Source organism: Delphinus delphis, chromosome 17 (genome assembly GCF_949987515.2).
Source record: "Delphinus delphis chromosome 17, mDelDel1.2, whole genome shotgun sequence".
Taxonomy (NCBI): Eukaryota; Metazoa; Chordata; class Mammalia; order Artiodactyla; family Delphinidae; genus Delphinus; species Delphinus delphis.
Window position 1 is genome coordinate 4048543 of NC_082699.1, and position 21105 is coordinate 4069647.

At 41.8% G+C, this 21105-nt stretch overlaps 1 pseudogene; it reads left to right on the forward strand.

The window, feature by feature from the left end:
- Window positions 1–21105, forward strand: part of LOC138413872 (lipoxygenase homology domain-containing protein 1-like) — a 72247-nt pseudogene that overhangs the window by 5730 nt on the left and 45412 nt on the right.

Consider the following 21105-nt stretch of genomic DNA (forward strand, 5'->3'; position numbering starts at 1 on the left):
CTCTACCCACTCCATGCTAATAACGTTCAGCCCCAGTTGTGACCATAAAAAATGTCTCCAGGCATCACCACATGTCCCCTGGAAGCAAAATCAGCCCCCTGTTGGGATCCACTGAACTAGAGAATCGTGATTCTGTTGGAAAAGGGGGCTGAGGGGTGTCAGAAGGGGGCAGACTGCATCTGCCACAAATGTTTGCAGTTATAGCATTTCCTGTCCCATACACTCTTCCAGAACCTTGCCAATTCCTCATCAGAGGGTAGAGTCACCTGGGCAGACTTTTAAGACTCCCTCAGCTAAGCGTGTGGGGCAGAAGTTACGCTATGTGACATTTCTGCTGTGCACTGCAGGTCCTGAAAGGCGATGTCGCTTCTGCCTGGCCCTGCCTCTCTCTCTGGGGATGTTTGGAACCCAGCCCCCATGCTACGGGGAGGCCTAGACCACATGGAGAGGTCTGCTTGCGGAGACACAGAGGCTGTTGCCCTGAGCCCTGGCGGAGCTTCCAGTCATGTAAGAGCCATCCTGGAAGCAGATCCCCCCGCCCGCAATGGAGCCACCCCAGCTGACACTGTGTGGAGCAGGGGAGAGCCTTCGCTGCCGAGCCTGCCCCAAACTGCAGACACATTGGCAAGAGCAGCAATTGTTGCTGTCTTACGGCATCAAGCGTAGGGTGGTTTGCTGCATGGCAGTCGATGACCACAGCAGCAGAACTGGTAGAGGGTAGCTCACGGAGATGTGCATACCTCAGTCAAGACTTGACTTCTACGTAAAATGAAGGTCATGGGTTGCTGTTCTAGTGACTGGTGTACAGCGATGTGCTTCTGAAGGTAGGTTGGGACCTAGTAAACCGCTCGGCGATCAGAACACAAAGTACTTGAGAACTGTTAGCAAATACCCACAGGGAGGCCTCTAGGTCAGCCAGAGTGAGGTGGTGGTGAGCAGAGGTGGAGCGGCACGGGGAGAATTAGCAGCGAGTGTGAGTCTGAGGGGGATTTTGTGATAGGACGCCTCTGATGAGAAGCTGGAATCCAGGCTGAGGCTGGTCACAGGGAACCTGGGCACCTGACAGGAACTTGCCGTTTAACTGTGATGCCGTCCTCCCTGCCGAGTCAAGGTTTGAAGTGGAGCTGAATATACCCCCCAGAGGGGCAGGGGATTCGTGGTAAACTGCCCTAGAGAACAGTCATTCTACCTGAATAGTGACATATAGTAACGGGTTCCAGCGTGCAGAGAGGCTACTGAGCATCTTGGTTAATAGCGTGGATTCTAAATCTTGATGGTACCACTTACTCCCTGCATGGCTTGGGTAAATCACTGTATTTCCCCGTGTCTCAGTTCCTTCTTTTAAAACGAAGACAATAATAGAAACGATCAGGCTGCTGTGAAGATTAGGTAAAATTATATCTGTAAAGCGCTTACACAGACCCTGGTGCGTCGCATGTGCGCAGTAGATGCTCATTTTTAATCTCCTTTCCCTGGTGATGAGATGTGTCATGGGTCTTGAGCATCTGACAGCAGCCCCACTGGACCAGCATCTGGGCTGGAGAGGGGAGCAGGCTGCACCGCTGTCCACGGTCTCTGGCACTGCTTCCCCACTTAGAACTGGGGTGTCCTTCACCACAGCAATACACACTGAACAGAACCTGAGAGACGACAAGAGATTCCCCCTAATCCAACATCAATATGAAATATATAATAGATTCATTGCTGATAGTGTTCTATGGTTGTTTTCTGGACTTAAAGTGGAGAATATTAAGCATTGTTTGAAAGCATTTTATTCTAGGAAGCATAACTGTTTCTAATTCAGAATCAAATGTTTCCCAACTCGTGTGGTAGTCAGCATGTAATTTCTCTATTGCTTTACGTGTATAATAGGATTAATAATATTTGTCTCTTGGAAGAATAAAAATATTTGTAAAGTACTTAAAAATTTCAAAAAAAATCTCATGATCCTCTTATGAGGTTGTATTTTCAAGGACTTGTGAGTTTATATACATAGAATTGTTTGGAGATAAAATTATCAAAATTAGAATAAAGTAATAATTTGTCTTATTTACAATGTCTTTGCCAATCTTATTGAAATGTATTTACTCACCCTTCAAAATTTGGGTCATACGAGGTCAATATTGTTTCTATTATCTTTGTGCTAATAACAAGACCAATTATGAGGTAAATAACAATGTCCTTGTCCTTCGTACAAAAAAATAACACTAACGACATATCATCAGAAAGACTTGTTCTTTGTTATTGAGAAATATTTTTGTATTGTGCTGAAACATTCCTAATAATACCTTGAATGCCCTTCCTCACCCATGAGGTTTTTACTTTTCAAAATACTTCTTAACAGATCCCCAAATGTTGTATGCATCTTCCACTCATTCTTTGTCTGAGAGGCTACCGTGTGCTGGTGTTGTGCTAGGCGTTGGGGACACAGGGACATTTAAGATAGAAACGTGCCCTTCAGGGGGTGGGAGGCATGGACAGGTGACGTTAATTTACTTGTCTAAGGGCTGAAGTGTGCCCGGTTCCAGGAGAGCAGGGACAGGCTTCATTCTCGTGAGTGGGAAGGGCGTCTGGAAACGCTCCTTAGAGGGGGTGACCTTGAGCTGAGCCCGGGGTCAAAGGTGTTCACGGGGGTGGGGGGGGTGGGGGGGAGGAGGAGAGGTAGGTGAGGGACATCCTGGCTGAGCCTGGAGGTGGGAAGGGGCCCTCTGGATGGCTGGAGGGTGGAGCAAAGCAAAGCTGTCCTGTGAGGGGGCCTCAGGGGTCGGAGGCTGCTTTCGGGGGTGCTGTGGCTCGGCGGGTGTCAGTATCACCAGCAGAGTTGAGTTAAGCATTTCACAGGCTTGCCGATCTGTAAGGTTAAAACACCGCCGTGGAAGTAAAGGTGGGGAAAGGCCCCTCTCAAGGAGCCAAGGGACGGTGGGTGGAAGGAACTCTTGGATTCACCACGTGGCGTCTGGGGGACCCTCCCCTGGGGCTTCGGGGTGGAGGCGGATCTGTTTAACTTCAGGGCCTGCAGTTCTCTTTCTCTTCCATCTCCCCTGCGCCGAGGCTCCCCTCCACCTAGCAGGCGCTGCGCAAGCGTCTCTGCGGCGGCGTGGTACCTGTCTTCATAGGCTGGCCCCACCTTCCCTTCCCGTAACCAGGCCCGCGGAGGTGCATCTGCACAGGTGCACTGGGTTTTGTTACCTTCGCTGCATCTCCCTGTGATGCTTGGGTACGTGTCAGGGGCATGCGCTGCTGTGTGTGTGTCTTCAAGCAAAGTGTGCCAGTCCCACAGTGTTTACTGTGCTTTGTGTAACAGCAGGCAGCTTGAAGACTTTCCCTCAGTATGTGAACAAGCAAGTGCATGGCAAGAGCTTAATTTCCATGCATCCTCCCTGCGTTTCTTGAGTATTCACTCAGTGGAGAGTTGCCAAGTAACTGAAGCCGCTTCTAGACACAGAAGTTTCTGTATTCAACCACAGGGACAGTTTTCTGAGCCACCAAGTCAAGTCCATGCACCCCTGTAACACAATGCACAGAATAAGGTGAAGATGAAGCGCTCAGATCTAAGAAAGGGCTTTGAACTCCACCAGCTACAGGGACTTTGTTCACCCAAGTAACTCGCTCATGCCTTCCTGAAGATAAACCTCCAATTAGTAAGAAAACTTGGAGAGGAAAAAGTTAACAGCAGGCCTGCAATCTGTTTTGTTTTTTCCCCTTTACCTGGGAAATGAAAGGGGTGCCTCAGTCAAAGTCCTTGCGTACATGCTAACAGTCAGCCCTCCTGGAAAAAACACAAACGGTATCTGTAAGTAAAAAGATAATTGAGAGCTCCTGCCTGTGAATTGGTCTGAACAGCTGCTCCAGTTTTTCCTGCACAAGAAACCACCCCAAAACTTAGTGGCTCGAAACAGTGATTTATGTTATCTTTCAGTAGATTGTGGCTCAGCTAAGTGGGTTTGCCTAGGTGAATCTCCTGTGATTTCAGCCCCATGGTTCTGCCGCCGCGGGTGCTCACCTGGAGTTACCTACCTGCCTGAAGCTTCGCTGTGTGCCTCCGGGGGCCACGAGAGAGTGTTCTGACAGACCCAGGCTGACTTAGACTCGCAAGTCCCAGAATGTCACTTTTGCTGTGTTGTATCGGCCAAGGGCAGCCCAGACTCACGGGGAGGAAAATAGACTCCACCTCTTCACAGAGCAGTAGGGTGGTCACATTGCAGAAGAGCAAGTGGGTTGGGAGTTATCAGTGAGGAGTTCTCTAAATCATGCAGCATGACACAGCAGGATACGCCTGGTTTGTCCAGGCTGCCTGTTGTAAATAAACCTGGTGTTTGTGGATTGGGGCATGCTTGGAAACTGTTACGTGAGCTGGGAAATCGATGGGGCGTGATGGCTCTGCATTGCCTTGTTTACATCCCACATGTTCAATCTGAACCAGCACATGTTCCGCTGCAGGCTGGAGAGGACCTTTTTGAGTTGTATTGGTCATCTAGGGCAGGCGCTAGCGAACTTTTATGATAAAGAGCTGATTAATGTGCATCTTAGGCTTTGCAAGCCGTGTGGTCTCTGTGGCAGCTACTCAACCCTGTCAGGTAGCACAAGAGCTCCCACGGACAATCCATAAACAAACGAGGGTGCTGGTTCCAGTGACACTTTAATTACAAAAACAGGCGGCAGGTTGGATTTGGCCAGTGAGCCATAATTTGCCAACCCTGGTCTATGATCTTTCCAAAGGAAGAACGCTTAGCTTGTGGTTTGCTAGTGAATCACCAGGAAGCTTGGTATTAGGTGAGATCTATAACCTCCGTTGAGTCCGATTTCCTGATTTGACTCACGTGGTCCCTTAGAGCCTCTTGAATGTCCATCACAAGGCTTGTACGTAATATGGACACTTAATATCCGTAAACCAGCTGGTTAGCAAGTATTATGGAATTCCCATTGTTGGCATAGCTTTGTATCCTGAAGTTCAGGATTTTCTAGTTCAATTGTATATATACTTAATGCCCTTAGGTGCATAGGAATGTCAAACGACAGAGCCTATACTTTTCATTGTTAAAGTGGAAGTTCCTGTTAAACCTTACTTCCTTATGACAAGAAATCCAAACTTACTATGGGCTATTTAGAGATCATAAAGTATATCTAGACTTCTTTAAAAGTATTGTTGACACAAAAGAAAAATAAGCCTACTAGGACGAAGTGTCCAAGAAATTTCTTCTTTTTTCTGTAGCAGGATTTAGTGTCTTCCCCAATTTAAGGTCAAAAGCCAACAAAAAGAGAATAAAATGGGACCGTCTGAGGTAGATTATCAACAATGGCATTTTTTTAAGCCTTTCAAAACCCTGGTAAACATAAGAAATACTTCAATTACATGAAATTCTGTTTCTTCCTTTGGGAGTTTTGAGTTAATAGAAATGATTTCTAAAGGGGTTAACAGATGACCGTATTTTCGGGTATGATTCCTTGGTTGAATAGATAGCAGCTACAAGGAAAGAAAAAAGAAAGAAAAACTTGTATAGACAGAATATCTGAACTCATGTTCTTTTGATTTTTTTGGTGAAAAAGTTTCACAAATTACAGAAAAAAACTTGTAACTGTGACACATATTATAAGCAATACAAAAATTATGAACATATTTTTAACTCTGATAAAAATCAACTGTTTCTCAGGACGGTAGAACTTTTAAATATAGACTCAGAGTGTTCCTCTATGTTATTTCCTACAAATGTTCCTATTTTGTATTTTAGATACTGATACATTCTTAGAGAAGTTAAGCGATCATATTTTAAAAGTATACTATAGAAATATTGGAAAATACTTTCATCCAGTGGTAGAAAAGAAAATTATGCCCAGGAAAACTTGAAAATCAACAAAAATCATCACATTAGATATTTCATTAGTAACTCCATCTTTAAAGCTCATGTCCTGGTGACATGCTAGTTCCAAAAGGGAAGAACACAAGAGTATCATATAAATCCATGGATCAATGTTGTTTGCCTCTGTTTTAGTAAACAAGACATCCAAGCTGATGTGCAAACTCATTCCTGACCTTCTCCCCATGAAAGCATGATGCCAGGTCCCAGGGCAGGCTCAGGTGGCAGGGAAGGAGATGAGGATGAGATGGGAAAGATCTAGAAAAAGGAAAGAGATTCTTGAACTTCTTGAATTATTCATCAAAGCCCAGGTGGAAAGCTTTCTGTAAGAATCGATATCGTGATAGGGTTCTCAGTGGAATTATAGTTTGAAATTTGCATGTTTCCTATTTTCCTATGTGAATAACAGTTCCTCAAAGCATACTTGCCACAGGGTAGAAGGGGCGGAGGGGTCCTTTCTCAGGTCTGTACTCCTGGGCCATCTTGGCACCAAGCCTTAAGCTCCGCCTTCATTATCAACTCTAACATTACGCAAAATTTACTTGACACAAGTTGTGTTAAAGCGATCAGATATATGAATGATCTTTGTGGACACATTGGGGAGGGGAGAATAGCATTATGTATTGAAAGGAAGATAACGTCTTGGAGACGTTGCTGAGAACTCAGGTGTCCGGGTTGGTGGTGGGTCTTAATCACATTTTGAAAATGTAAAAAATACTCACAAGGTGGTGTGTGTTCATGGAGCCTTTGGAAATAACTATAAAGACATCTTTAAATTGTCCCTGCAATCCAGGGATGACCCATGATGAGTAGACTGTGTGCCCTGCATAGATTTCCAGCCGACAGGACCTCATCCTCTGTTGCCTGACTGCCTGGTGCGCCCTCAGCGTCAGAGGGTTTACTGCTGCGGGGTTGATGGTACAGTTTCCAAAGTGCACCAAATGATCAAATAAATACCATCTCAGTTTGTCTTTCCAGCTAAACAATCGTAGAACAAGCTGCAGATCTTTTAAAAAGAGGTTTTCTGTCATTCTCTGCTCACTCAGCCTTCCTGTGTTCCCAGCACCACCAGGGCAGGGAGCTCAGCCATCCATTCTGCTTACATGATATGTTGTCTTTCTTTATTTCAAATCCCTCTTTTCTTCATCCTCCGTCTCCCAAACCCAACTTCCTTTGCTGGGTCCTACATACAACATTCCAACCCTTAGGGGACTCCAGTATTTTTCCTTGAAAAAATTTTTAGCTCCTTTTGCTTTGTTTTTAGGTCTTCTGCATCGTCTCCATGATTCTGCTCGGATCTCTAAAGTGTGTCACCAGCCCCGGCTTGAAAGGGTGGCTCCTAGTGCAGATAATGCCTTCATGTTAGGCTGTCACACGTCTGTCACCCATTCCCACCCGCACATCTGCCAGTGATGCCTAAATAGACTCCTAAATCCGCCAGCCAAACACCTGGTGCTAAATTCCCCCAAGTATCTGTTGTCGCGAAAAGCCCACTGCTTATTTGCTTCGTAATTAAAATGCTATAAGATGGCCAAAACTTTTCTACATGCTGCCTTCCAAAAGGGAGTCCATGATTAGCAATGATTTTCATACTTCTTAAGTTCACAAATTATTCATTTCATAACTAAGATTACGCAGAATTCCTCATTTCCTAATATCAATGTGGTTTTCCTCCACAATTTCATATTGATTTCCTTTCTCCTTTGCAGAAGGAGATTGGAAGGTGACTGTTGTCACTGGGGATCTTGAGAATGCCGGCACCGCGGCAACAGTATCCCTTTATGTCTATGGGGAAACGAGATGTTCAGGTCCTATTATTTTGGCATCTGGGAAACACCAGCTGTTTAACCCCAACCATGCAGATATATTCAAGGTAAAATTGATATAACTTTCTTACTAAGACATATTACAATACACATTCTCAAGATGGAATAGAGAAAAGTTTTGTTTGTTTGCTTTGGTATTGCGTTTGCATTACATTTTCTCGGTAAACATGGAATCTTTTATCCTGAGGGAGCTGGGAAACAAGAATAATGATGGGAGTATAAGACTTTTGTTTCTCCCTCGCTTTCTATTTGTATAAAGCCAAAAAGTATGTGAACTTTAGAAGGTTAAAGAATTAGAGTGAAAACATTTACTCCTAATCTTTCCATCAAGTCAGATGTTTCCATTTGGAGTATCTTTTTTGGTCCTTGTCTGTATCCATGGAGTACGATGCTATGCTGGAAAGGTGGTCCAGCCTCCACCAAAGGTGGTCCAGGCTAAAACACGGTCTGAGGGGTCAGATGGCCAAGATTCAAATGCTGACCCTACCTCTTACTAGCATGCTGACCTCTGCAAGTTACTTAACTGCTATGTGCCTGAATATCACTTACCTCGAAGGGTTACCATGAGGATTAAATGAATTAATCCATGGAAAGTGTTTAGAGCAGTATCTGAAATGCTCAATACATGTTTGCTATTAATATTGTAGCACATAAGCAAATTTGTAGCCCTTTATTTAAACAAGGAGCTAGTCTTCCCAGTTATAATTTTTATTGATTAAATATTATGTATATGAAATTTACCACTGCATTTACCAAAGGTAGATGAGCACTTCACTATTGTTGGACATTTAAATGGCTTCTACGTTTTAGCTAGTATAAATAATGCTGTAACAAAGACATTTCTTACCTTAGTTTCTTCTTTTTTCTTACCAAAGCTGTCTTCTTTCCTTATGACACTTTCTGAGAAATGGGATTCTCTTGATCCATTCTGACAAAGGAATTTGTAAAAGTGTCTAATTTATAGCACAGTGCCCAGCAAGACATAGTAATTGGTAAATTTTAATTGTTATTAAATCATTACTACACACCCCAAATCATGGTGTTTATTTCTGCCATATGTAGTGTTTAGTATCTTTCTTTTTTTTTGCCCTGCAGTAAAACTGATGATATATTAAAAAAATCTTTTTAACTTTTTATTTTATATTGGATTATAGTTGATTTACAATGTTGTGTTAGTTTCAGTTGTACAGAAAAGTGATTCAGTTATACATATACATGTATCTATTCTTTTCCAAATTCTTTTCCCATTTAGGTTGTTACGTAATATTGAGCAGAGTTCCCTGTGCTATACAGTATGTCCTTGTTGGTTATCCATTTTAAATATAGCCGTGTGTACACGTCAATCCCAAACTCCCTAACTATCCCTCCCTCCCCCACCCTTCCTCCCTATAACCATAAGTTCACTTCCTAAGTCTGTGAATCTTTTAATTAAAATTTCTCAGCACCTTGTTGCAAGCTACCGTATGTGACTGTGGATCTATGTAAGTTATCTTCACTTCTTACCATTTTGTTAAAATAGCTTTGTGAAGATGAGTTCACGTACCATAACATTCACTTGTTTAAAGTGTACAGTTTTTGGTGTTTAATATATTCTCAAAGTTGTACAGCCATCACCACGCTGTAATTTGAGAACATTTTCATAACCCTCCCCCCAAAATCCATATGCAATAGCAGTAACTCTCCAACCCCCTATTCTCCAGCCTTTGGAAATCGGTAATTTACTCTCTATCTCCACAGATTGGCCTGTTCTAGATAGTTCACATAAATGGAATCATACAACATGGAGTCTTCTGTGTATAGCTTTCTAAAATTTAGCATAATGCTTTAAGGTTAATCCCTGTTGTAACAAGTATGAGTATTTCATATTTTATGGTTAATATTTAATTGTATGGATAGACCACATTTTATTCAGCTGTTTATCAATTGATAGGCATTTGGGTTGTTTCTATTTTCCAGCTATGAATAGGTATATTCGGTATAATGCCTATATACCTATAATATAATAGGTATATTAGGTATAATGCTGCTATGAACATCCATGCTTGTGTGTGTCATCGTTTCTCTTGGGTAGACACCTAGCAGTAGCATTACTGTATCACGTAGTAACTCTGTGTTTAACATTTTGAGGAGCTGCCAAATTGTTTTCCGAAGCGGCTGAAACATTTTTACATTCTCACCAGCAACGTCTGCGGACTGTTATTTCTCTGCCTTCTCACGGAAATGTATGATTGTCTGTTCTTTGATCCTAGTCGTCCTGGTAGGTGTGACATGATGTCTCATTGTAGTTTTGAGATGCGTTTCCCTAATGGCTAGTAATGCTGAGCATCTTTTCATGCGCTGGTTGGACATTTGTATATCTTCACTGGAGAAATGTCTATTCAAATTCTTTGCTCATTTTAAATTGGATTATTTATCTTTTTGCTAAAGACTTTGAGCTCTTTATACATTCTGGATATGAGTCTCTTATCACATATGTGACTTATAAATGTTTTTTCCCATTTTGTGAGTTGTCTTTTAACTTTCTCAATGGTATGGGTTTGAATTACTTCTGGTGTCCTTTCAATTCAACCTAAAGGATTCCCTTTAGTTTCTATTGTAAGGCTGTTCCACTAGTGATGAATTCTCAGAATGTCTTAATTAGCATGTAGAATTCCTGGTTGACAGTTTTTCTTTTGTCCCTTTGAAGATGTCATCCTACTGCTCTCTGATGTTTTCTAAGTCAGCTGTTAATTTTATTGAGGATCTCTTGTATGTGATGAGTTGTTTTCTCTTACTGCTTCCGGTGTTCTCCCCTTATTTTTGGTTTTCAGTAGTCTGTGTTGTGTCTGGAAGTACACAGGCTTCCTGTTGGTTTTCACAGCTACTGGGGTTGCAAGGTGGCTGAATTTTAAGGATATTGTGGAACTGGTGAGAGAAAAATGGAAGTAGATCAAGTTACAGTGCACAAACCCTTCTGTTCTTACCAAGGTTTAGAGTTTTCATTGAATAAGTACTCCTCAGATCATTGCGAGCCTTTGGTTAATTTCCAGAGTTCTTGAAATTTTGATTTCAATCATTTTTGCTATCGCATTTTTGGAGGAGTGGATACATGGAGGGACTCAATATGTCATTCCAGAAGTCATGCTCTCCCCTTTATCATATTTTGTTCTATTAAACTTCTATTCCTCTATGAAATCTTCTATTTACGGCTGTGATTTCTGTAATCCGCTGCAGACGAATAAGAACCGACCCGATGTAAATGTGACTTTGCGCCTATAATATGTCATGTGACCAAATCCATGAAATTTAAGAGCTACCAGCCAAGTAGTGTTGAAACACTGACTACCTCATTACTGTCAGAACAGTGAAAATTTCCCTTTTGTATAACTGGTTCATGTTGTATGTGGCAGTGGGGCAACTGTAATGTTCTCCTGATCCAATCATAGGTCTTGAAGGGAGCCTTGATTGTAGGATGGTATAGAGAGTGGAGAAAGATTCTTCCTTCAAAAAAAGGCTTGCAAAATAATGTCAGGCTTTGCAGCAGTTTTGACAGCTACCCTCCGTAGACTACAGAGTCAACCCTAGAGGAGCACCTGAAATGTCACTGAGAGACAGGCTGGAAAAAAATGAGACATCTTTAGAAAAATGACCAAGACAAAATCAGAGCAAGAGTCCATTAGAGCAGAAAGTTCAAAGACAGCAGGCAGAGAAGAGCTCCTAGACTGCAGGGCCTGGGCCTCGCTCAGCTGCTAACTCCTGAATCTTATCCGTTGACTGACATAGACGAGACACTCCTGCATATTCACGTTGAAAGCAGGAAAGTTTAATGACAGTGACTTGGCTGAAGTCTGTTGAATATTTGCTCATTGCTCTTGGGGCGCTCGTTGTTAAATTTCCCTTGTGATCCTTCTCACTTTGAGGGCATCATAAAGGAATCCCATGTATCTTATATGGTTATTATTTGCTTATAAACCTGCCCAGAGATTCAGCTGAGCTTTTCATTGCATTTTTGCAAATTGAAACACTAAATAGTACTCTCTCTCTGTTGCTTGGGCAAAGTTAGTGGCTAAGCCCTTCACTCCTAGAAGGCAGTTTCCTGCTTCTCGTTTACTACTGTATGAAGGCAATTAGTTTTGTAGATGAATAGGTTTAATATTTATTAAGCGCTCACAGGGCACTTGCACAATCATTTGAATATCGCTTATGTTCCTAGAATAGAGTGCATCATACATTTTTGCCCTTTTAAGAACAATTTATACCAGCAGGAATTAGAAGACCTCTATTTGAGTTCCAGCTGTGACCTTTACTGTCTAGGAAATGTGGACAAACCACTTAATGTTTCTAAGCTTTAATTTCCTCCCTTGTAAAATGGGTACAATAATACCTTATAATGCTACTGGACAGATCGAAAGAGCTCACAATTAAAGCACTTTATATAAAGCATAAAACATTCTTGTCTTTATATTCCTGAGGCTGATTCTTAAAATCCTGCCCACAGACTGGGGTAGTCTTCCTGATGGGGTGGGATTTAAGATAATTTTTCAGACGAATGAGGGCAGGAAGGCAGCTTGGCAGGTGGCTGGTGGGTGGCTATTGCTGGGATGGGGGTCTGTGCAGAAACACGAGTGGAGGCTACAGGCAGGAGGAAGCGCAGAGGGAGCCCAGACTAGGCTGGTGGCCTGGAGAAAGGCAGTGAGTGTGCACATTAAGAGCAGGAGCGTTTCTCTTGGACCTCTTCATTGTCTACAGGTTAGACGTCTATGAGGATCTACAGATTCTTAGCCATTAGCTAAATGGGGGCCAGCATGTCATTCTGATTTTGGCAAAGCTCCGTGTGGCTTTCTTCTGTATATTTCTCTTTTCTGTTCTTTCCTCTTCCCCTCCGTCTTCGTCTTCTTCTTCTCCTTCTATTTATTTATGTGTTTGTTTATTTATCTTTTGGTGGACCTGAAACTTGGAATTTGGTGACCTTTCGCACTGACTGCATCGGGCACGTAGGAATTGCAGCACTAAGCAATGCCCCGCTGACACGACTGACTCTCCTGTGGATGTCAGCTCCTGGGGACAATTTACCTTGAGTTTTTCCCTCAGTCACAGAAGTTGAAGTATTTTTGAATGACATCTGCATCTCGACCACCAAATTTTCACATGTGAACTGTTACCGAGAAAAGCTGGTAGAGTTGCTCTGCTTAAATGCAGAAAAAACTTCAGAAACCGAAATCCCAACACAGAATGAATTACAAAAAGAAGGTAACCACTTTTCAGAGGGAATACACTTTCTCATTTAATGGCTACATATTAAACAAAAAGATTATGGGCCGCAGATAGTAATCAGGTTTTATTTATTGGAGGAATGCCAAAAAAGAATGGCTCGACCCTCTCCTTAATTAGGCCAAAAACCTTTGTGGGGAGAAGAGAAAAAGGGCGTGTAATGAAGTCTGCTCTGAGATAGATGTTAGATGTTTGGTAAAGCTGAGACACGAGAGAAAAAAACGTCTTTCTCTAACCCCTCCCTGGTGACCTGGTGAAATGGTGCCTTTTCAATGACCAGCACCTCGATGTCTGGTCTTCATCACATCCTCGTCTGCCTTTCAGGATGGTGTTCCATCAGCCGACCTTATTCTTCTTGCCTTTTCAGGATGCTTCTAGTTAACCTCTGCTTTCATTCTACCAACATGCTATGCTCCCCTGTTCTCAAAATGACCCTTGTTCTGCTCTGAAACGACCGACCGTTCTCCTTCCCTTCTTTGCAAAACCTTTTGAAATACTAATCTACCCTTCTTGCTTTGTCTCTTTCTCTTCCCATTCTCTCCTAAATCTTTGCGGTTTGGGATTTTCTCCCATCATTCTAGTTCAGCCATGTTTTCTAAGATCAGCAGTGAAGTACTAATTTTCCCAGTAGTTGTGATCCTGGGTTGCTAGTCAAAGGATTGTGATAGGTGTGGGTGTCAGGATCAGATCTCCTAGATTCGCATTTGAGCCACTTGACCGGCTCTGTATTTATGAGCAGCTATTTAAAATGTTATCCTCTGTAAAATGGGCAAAAAGAATTGCACCTATCTAAGAGTTGTGAGGATTGTGCGGAATATATAAAACCGATGTAAAATGTTTAGCACAGACGGGGGCACAGAGTAAACATTCAGAAATTTAAAAATATTTTTATTGCATTTGGAAAGCAAATGAACAGGAGAGTTTCAAGAAAGAAGAGGTGACTGTTATGGGCGTATCCGCCCAAAAGATGTTGACATCTTAACACTTGGTATCTGTGAATGTGACCTTATTTGGAAATAGGGTCTTTGCAGATGTGATTAAGATGTAAATTAACAAGAGGTCATACTGGAAATAAGGCAGGCCCTTGATCCAATACAACTGGTGTCCTAATAAGAGAGAAGAGTGACACATAGGGAGACGCCTGTGAGGACAGAGACAGAGATTGGAAGAAGGCTGCCGTGAGCCAAGGGTGATGGCCATGACCAGCAGCTAGAAAGAGGCAGGAAGGACTCGGTCCAGAGTCTCAGAGGGAGCACGGCCTTGCCGACAACTGGATTCAGACTTCCAGCCTCCACGACGGTGAGAGAACACATTTCTATTGTTTTAGCCACCCAGCCTGTGGTGCTTTGCTATGGCAGCCCCAGGAAAATAAAACAGTGACCAGCAACCAGGTGCTTTACAGGAATGGGGCATGAAAATGGAAAGAAAAAGGATGAATTTGCCAGCAAGGAGGCTATTACCGAGAGAGCTGATAGGGAAGTAAAGAGTCTGTCATGGTGTGAAGAGAGATGGTGGCTATAGATGTGGAGCCTTTCCCCTTACGCTTATTAGTTGAAGAGAATCAGGAGATTAGGCGGAGGCATGACAGGGTACAGAGTAGGACTTTGACAGAAAAAGGAGGTTGTCCGCTTTTCAGTGGGAAGACAAGGTGTCAGGGGAGAGACATTTTTTTACATCGAATTGCTGAAGAGAGCTGCTGCAAGTCTTAGAGCTATAGACCCCTTGAAGGACAGAGCGACCCACTGATTTAACTGCCACCAAAAGCAGGGCTGGAAGAATAGGTTTCCTAAACGGGGAGGGCACCTCGTTAGAAGCATTGAGACTAGAAATTAGGATAAGAAGTAGATGTAATGGCAAATGTTAAGATGGAAATAAAGTGTAATTAGTTAGGCTATAACACTTGTTTTGAAAATGTGAATTTGTTCCAACATGATTGATATATTAAGGAACAATTTGAGCATAGCTAGAGTTTCACATGTGCTAATTATGTGTAAGATATCCACAAGAAACACAGAAAACTCCACCCAACTGAACCAGGTCACAAAGGAGTATAGAAACTACACACACACACACACACACACACACACACACACACACACACACACCACCACCACCACCACCACCACCCCCCCCACCCCCCCCACCCCCCACCCCCCCCGCATCCCAGGCATCTACCTCTATCTCAGTTCACTGTCTGTCACATCTGTCCATATCTGGTGTTAAAAATTTCCTTCCAATTTCTGATAACACTCCTTCCACCGCTTGACTATAACTCACAAGCTGCATTTCTTTCTACACACCTTCCCCGAGTAAATTTCATGTTTTTTCAAGGTAAAGTGCAACATCTATTGTAGTCCTTACATAGTTCTTAACCATTAACATGTATGAAACTGACTACCACTTTGATTAGGTATCTATCCTTTTTTTTTTTTTTTTTTGCGGTACGCGGGCCTCTCACTGTTGTGGCCTCTCCCCTTGCGGAGCACAGGCTTCCGACGCGCAGACTCAGCGGCCATGGCTCACGGGCCCAGCCGCTCCGCGGCATGTGGGATCTTCCCGGACCGGGACACAAACCCGTGTCCCCTGCATCGGCAGGCGGACTCTCAGCCACTGCGCCACCAGGGAAGCCCCAAAAGTTTTTTTTAAATGATGGACCTAGATGAAATGGACCAATTCAATGAAAGACACAATTTGCCAAAACTCACAAACACAAAAAAGAAATAGACAATCTGAATTGCTTATATCTATTATAGAAATTTAATCAATAATTAATACCTTTTCAAAACAGAAAGCACCAGGTGCAGATAGGTTCACTGATGAATTCTATCAAACATACCAGTTCTCCACAATCTCTTTCAAGAATAGAAGTAGAGGGAATATTTCCTAGCACTACCCTAATACTAAAACCAGGCAAGGACTTCACAAGAAAAGAAAACTATAGATCAATACCTCTGATGAACAAAGATGAAAAAATCCTCAACAAAATATTAGCCAATTGAATTTAACAATCTATAAAATCATTATTCACCACAACCAAGTGAGATTTATCCCAGGTATGCAAGGCTGGTTCAACATTCAAAAACCAATGAATGTGACCCATCACATCAACAAACTAAAAAGGAAAAGTCACTTGACCATAGCAACAGATCCAGAAAGAGCATCACACAAAATGTAACATGTGTTCATGATAAAAATTCTCAGTGAACTAGGAATAGAGGGGAACCTCCTCAACTTGATCAAGAATAGCTACAAAAACTACAGCCGACATCATACTTAATGATGAGAAACTTGAAACTTTCCCACTAAGATCAGGTACAAGACAAGGATGTCCCCTATCATCACTGCTTTACAAAATTATACTAGAAGTCCTAGCTAATGCATTAAAACAAGAACAAGAAGAAAAAAAGATATATTGATTGGAAAGGATGAAATAAAACTGTCTTTGTTCACAGATGACATGATCGCTTATATAGAAAATTTGTAATAATCAGCCAAAAAAAAAAAAAAAGACCTCCTGGAACTAATGTATGAGTGATAAAGCAAAGTTACAGGAAACAAGTTTAATATACAAAGTCAATTGACACAACACCATTTATACTAGCACCCCCCAAATGAAATACTTAAATATAAATTTAACAAAATAGGTATAAGAACTATATGAGGAAAACTACAAAAATGATGAATGAAATCAAAGAACTAAATAAATGGAGAGATGTTCCATGTTCATGGACAGAAAGACTCAATATTTTCAAGATGTCAGTTCTTCCCAGCTCGATCTGTAGGTTCAGTGCAATCCCAATAAAAATCCCAGAAAGTTATTTTGTAGGTATTGACAAACTGATTCTAAAGTTTATAGGGAGGGGAAAAAACCCAGAATAGCCAACACAATATCAAAGAAGAACAAAGTTGTAGAACTAACACTACCAGATTTCAAGACTTACTATAAAGCTATGGTAATTAAGACAATGTGGTATGTCTATGGTGGAAGAGTAGACAAATAGACAAATGGAACAGAATAGAAAGCCTAGAAATAGAACAATGTACAGTCAACTGATCCTGGACAAAGGAAATACAGTGGAGCAAAGAGAGACTTTAAATAAATAGTGCTGGAACAGCTGACATCCAACATGCAAAAAATTGAATCCAGACACACACCTTACACCCTTCACAAAAATGAACTCAAAAAAAGATCATAGCTCTAAATGTAAAACACAAAAATATACAACTCCTAGAAGATAACATAGGAGAAAACCTAGATGACTTTGGGTATGGTGATGATTTTTTTAGATGCAACACCAGAGGCATAATCTGTGAAAGAAATAATTGGTCAACTAGACTTCATTAAAATTTAAAACATGTGCTCTGTGGAAAACTGTCAAGAGAATGAGAAGACAAGACAAAGACTGGGAGAAAATATTTCAAAAGGAAACATATCTGATAGAGGACTCTTCTTCAAAATATGTAAAGAACTCTTAAAACTCAAAAATAGGAAGACAAACAACCTGGTTAAAAATAGGCAGAAGGCCTTCACAGATACTTCACCAAAGAAGACATACAGATGACAAAAAAGCATATGAAAAGATGCTCCTCATCATGTGTCATCAAAGAAATGCAAATTAAAATAATGAAATCCCACTACACTATTAAAATGGCCCCAATTTTTTTTTTTTTTTTTTTGCGGTACACGGGCCTCTCACTGGTGTGGCCTCTCCCGTTGCGGAGCACAGGCTCCAGACGCGCAGGCTCAGCGGCCATGGCTCACGGGCCCAGCCGCTCCACGGCATGTGGGATCTTCCCGGACCGGGGCACGAACCCGTGTCCCCTGCTTCAGCAGGCGGACTCTCAACCACTGCGCCACCAGGGAAGCCCCTAAAATGGCCCAAATTTGACAAATTTGAAACACTGACAACACCAAATGCTGGTGAAGATGTGGAGCAACAGGAATTATTCACTGCTGGTGAGAAGACGAAATGGTGCAGCCACTTTAGAAGACGGTCCGGCAGTTTCTTACAAAACAAAACGTACTCTTACCGTACACTCCAGAATTTTCACTATTTGGTACTTACCCAAAGGAGTTGAAAACTTATATTTCTACAAAAACTTGCACAAAAATGTTTATAGCAACTCTATTCATAATTTCCAGAACTTGGAAGCAACCTAAATGCCCTTCAGTAGGTGAATGAATAAATAAACGGCAGTCCATCTAGACAATGGAATATCATTCAGCACTAAAAAGAAATGAGCTCTCAAGCCATGAAAAGACATGGAAGAGTCTTAAATGCATATCACTGAGTGAAAGAAGCAAATATGAAAAGCCTACAGATTCTGTTTCATTCCACCTATATGACATTCTAGAAAAGGCAAAACTATGGAGACAATAAAAAAGAAATCAGTGGTTGCCAGAGGTTGGGTGGTGAGGAGGGTTGTATAGGCAAAGGATTTTAGGGCAGTGAAAATCCTCTGTGTGATACCATAATGGTATCATTTATATTACATTTATATTATACATTTATATTATAAATGTTATACATTCGTCCAGACCCACAGCATATGCAGCGTGAAGCGTGAGCCGTAATGGTAAAGGGTGGACTTCGGGTGACTGTGATGAGCCAACGTAGGTTCACCATTTGCAATAAATGTACCATCTGGTGGCAGGTATTGATCATGGGGGAAGCTCTGCATTTGTGGGTGCAGCAGGTATATGGAAAATCTCTGTACACCCCCTCAATTTTCTGTGAACCTCAAACTGCTCTGAAAAAATGAAGTCCAAAGAAAAAAGGAAAACCAAGAAAAAAAACCCCAGTGACCTCTTTCATACCCATGACTTGAGTCATCTTATGCTGAGTGGCTTTACCTATTGTATGTTATACCGTGTGAAGCTGTGTCAAGTTAATTGAACTTGTTTTAAAAAGCCGCTGAGTTTATACAACTGGAAAATACAGTCAAACCCGGTCAGACCCTCAGTGTTGTGTCAGTACATTAGTTATGACCTCTCTGGCAATGACACCAGGTGCATGCTCGTGTAGTGGAAATGTCTTTCATTTTCCTAGATTTTTTTCCATGTCTGCAGGTGCCACAGAAGGCAAATGAACATGGTCAATGATTTCTAGGCTGTTAGAGAATCCAGCCATTACATAGGGTACCTGAAACTGTGAATGATGGATCCTGTGGTACCTCGTGTTTCCCGGCAGCCTCCAGGATATATGCTAAGTGCTAAAAGGCAAACACTAATTCTTTTGAGTGGAGACCACCCTGCTCTAGTATAGAATGGTTGTATCTACTACAGAAGTTGAAGAAGGTAGTGAATGTACTGTCTTTGTTTTGTTTCTTTTTTCTTAACATAGCATCAACTGGGGAGCTTAAAGATGGACATCTTCTCAATGTAAAATCATAGACATTTACCTTAGGTTTGGCTGATTAAAAAATACTAAAAACCATCTCTCTTTACAAGATCTCCTTGGTTACGTACCAGCCAAGAAGTATAACTGCTCTTTGGCAAGCAGTACGGCTCTGGCTTTTAGGCTTAAAATTTCAAACGCAGTTCTCATTTTTTAACCCCTATGTTTGTTTCCTGAACAAAATTCCTAAAGTTCTACATCTTGCTGTATGTGAATATATGTGCTCTAAGAGCTCATAACTTATGTAATCAGGCTTACATTTCATTTGGTAATAGTTTTGAAGGTGTAGTTGGAATACGAGCCATCATAGATACTTAAGGAAGGGCTCATGTATTCCCCCTACATTTCCTTTCCTGTATTTCTACTAAAAACATTCCTTGTTTTTAAAAAATTGTTGCCAGTAATGGATGAGGAAGACCATTTAGTATCTCAAGGGGAGATGGATAGTAGTTCTCGTGCTCAGACAACACTGTTGTTAAGGTTACCGAATGCTGTGTGGAACCCAAAATAAACTGGGACACATCAATTTGTTACCTTTGTCTTTAAAGTCTGATTTGCCACAAAATGAGGCTTTTGAGAGAAAACTAATCCACACAAGCAGGTTCTCAATCGTAGAGATGTCTCATTCTTGTTTGCCTGATAGAGTATCAAAATTAATATTTATGGACCACCTGCAAAGGGCCAGGTTTGTGTGGAGTATTCTACATGCGACATTTAATTAAATGTCCTCCACCTGCTAGGATGCAGGCTACAAAATAACAGGTCACTTGAAAAGAGCAACGGGCACAGACTTCTGTGAGTCGAGGTATGCAAACTATATCAGCCTTTCATTATGTCACGTTGTCCATACGTTTAGAGACTGAGGTACTCTAACAGATTTCAAAGAACAGGGCAGGGGGTATCACTCATCCTTCAAAGAGAAAACTCTTCTAAACTGGGAATAATATTTTCCTCTTTTTAGTCGGAAGTAATCATAGTAGTTACTGGTTAGAGACTTCCCTCTCTAACATGTGCCACAGCCTGGGCCATCGTATCACTAATCCATTCACTCCTTTGACTGCACGGGTATAAATTATGACGTATTGGATATGTTTTAAATCATAGGGATGTGATGTACAGCAGGGAGACTCTACTTAATAATACTGTATTGTATATTTCAAAGGTGCTAAGGGAATAAATCTTAAAATTTTCCAACACAAGAAAAAATCTGTAATTATGTATGGTGACAAATAACTAGACTTATTGTGTTGATCATTTTGCAGTATATACAAATATCAAATCATAATGTTGTACACCTGAAACTCATAATGTTATGTGTCAGTTATACCTCAATTAAAAACAGTTATAACCATCGTAGCCATGAAATTTCCTCATCAACCAAATGAAGAGGAGGTTATGGGATGCAGAGTTCACTGAGGTACAATAAAGCTCTCTCTTGTCCCAGAATCAGGAGTAGTGAAATGTTTGCCACTTGGCGATCCCTCAGTAAGTGCATGGAGGTTTACGCCATCCCATTAACTAGGCTGCTCTCCCCGCACAGCTGTCCACAAGGTGGTCTTAGGATGCCTGGTGTGAGTGGTCAGAGATGGCCTTGCTTCTAGGTCTTGTCCAGCGTCCCTCGGCTGTCAGTAGTGTGAAGGTGGAGATGTCTGCATCCCCTCACATCCTGCACAGATTTGCCATCAGCCTAAGCTTTGGATGGCTTTGATTTAATACTGAGGTTCGTAACTTGTGGGAGGGTCACAGTCCTGATCTTCTGAGATCACTTGATTATAT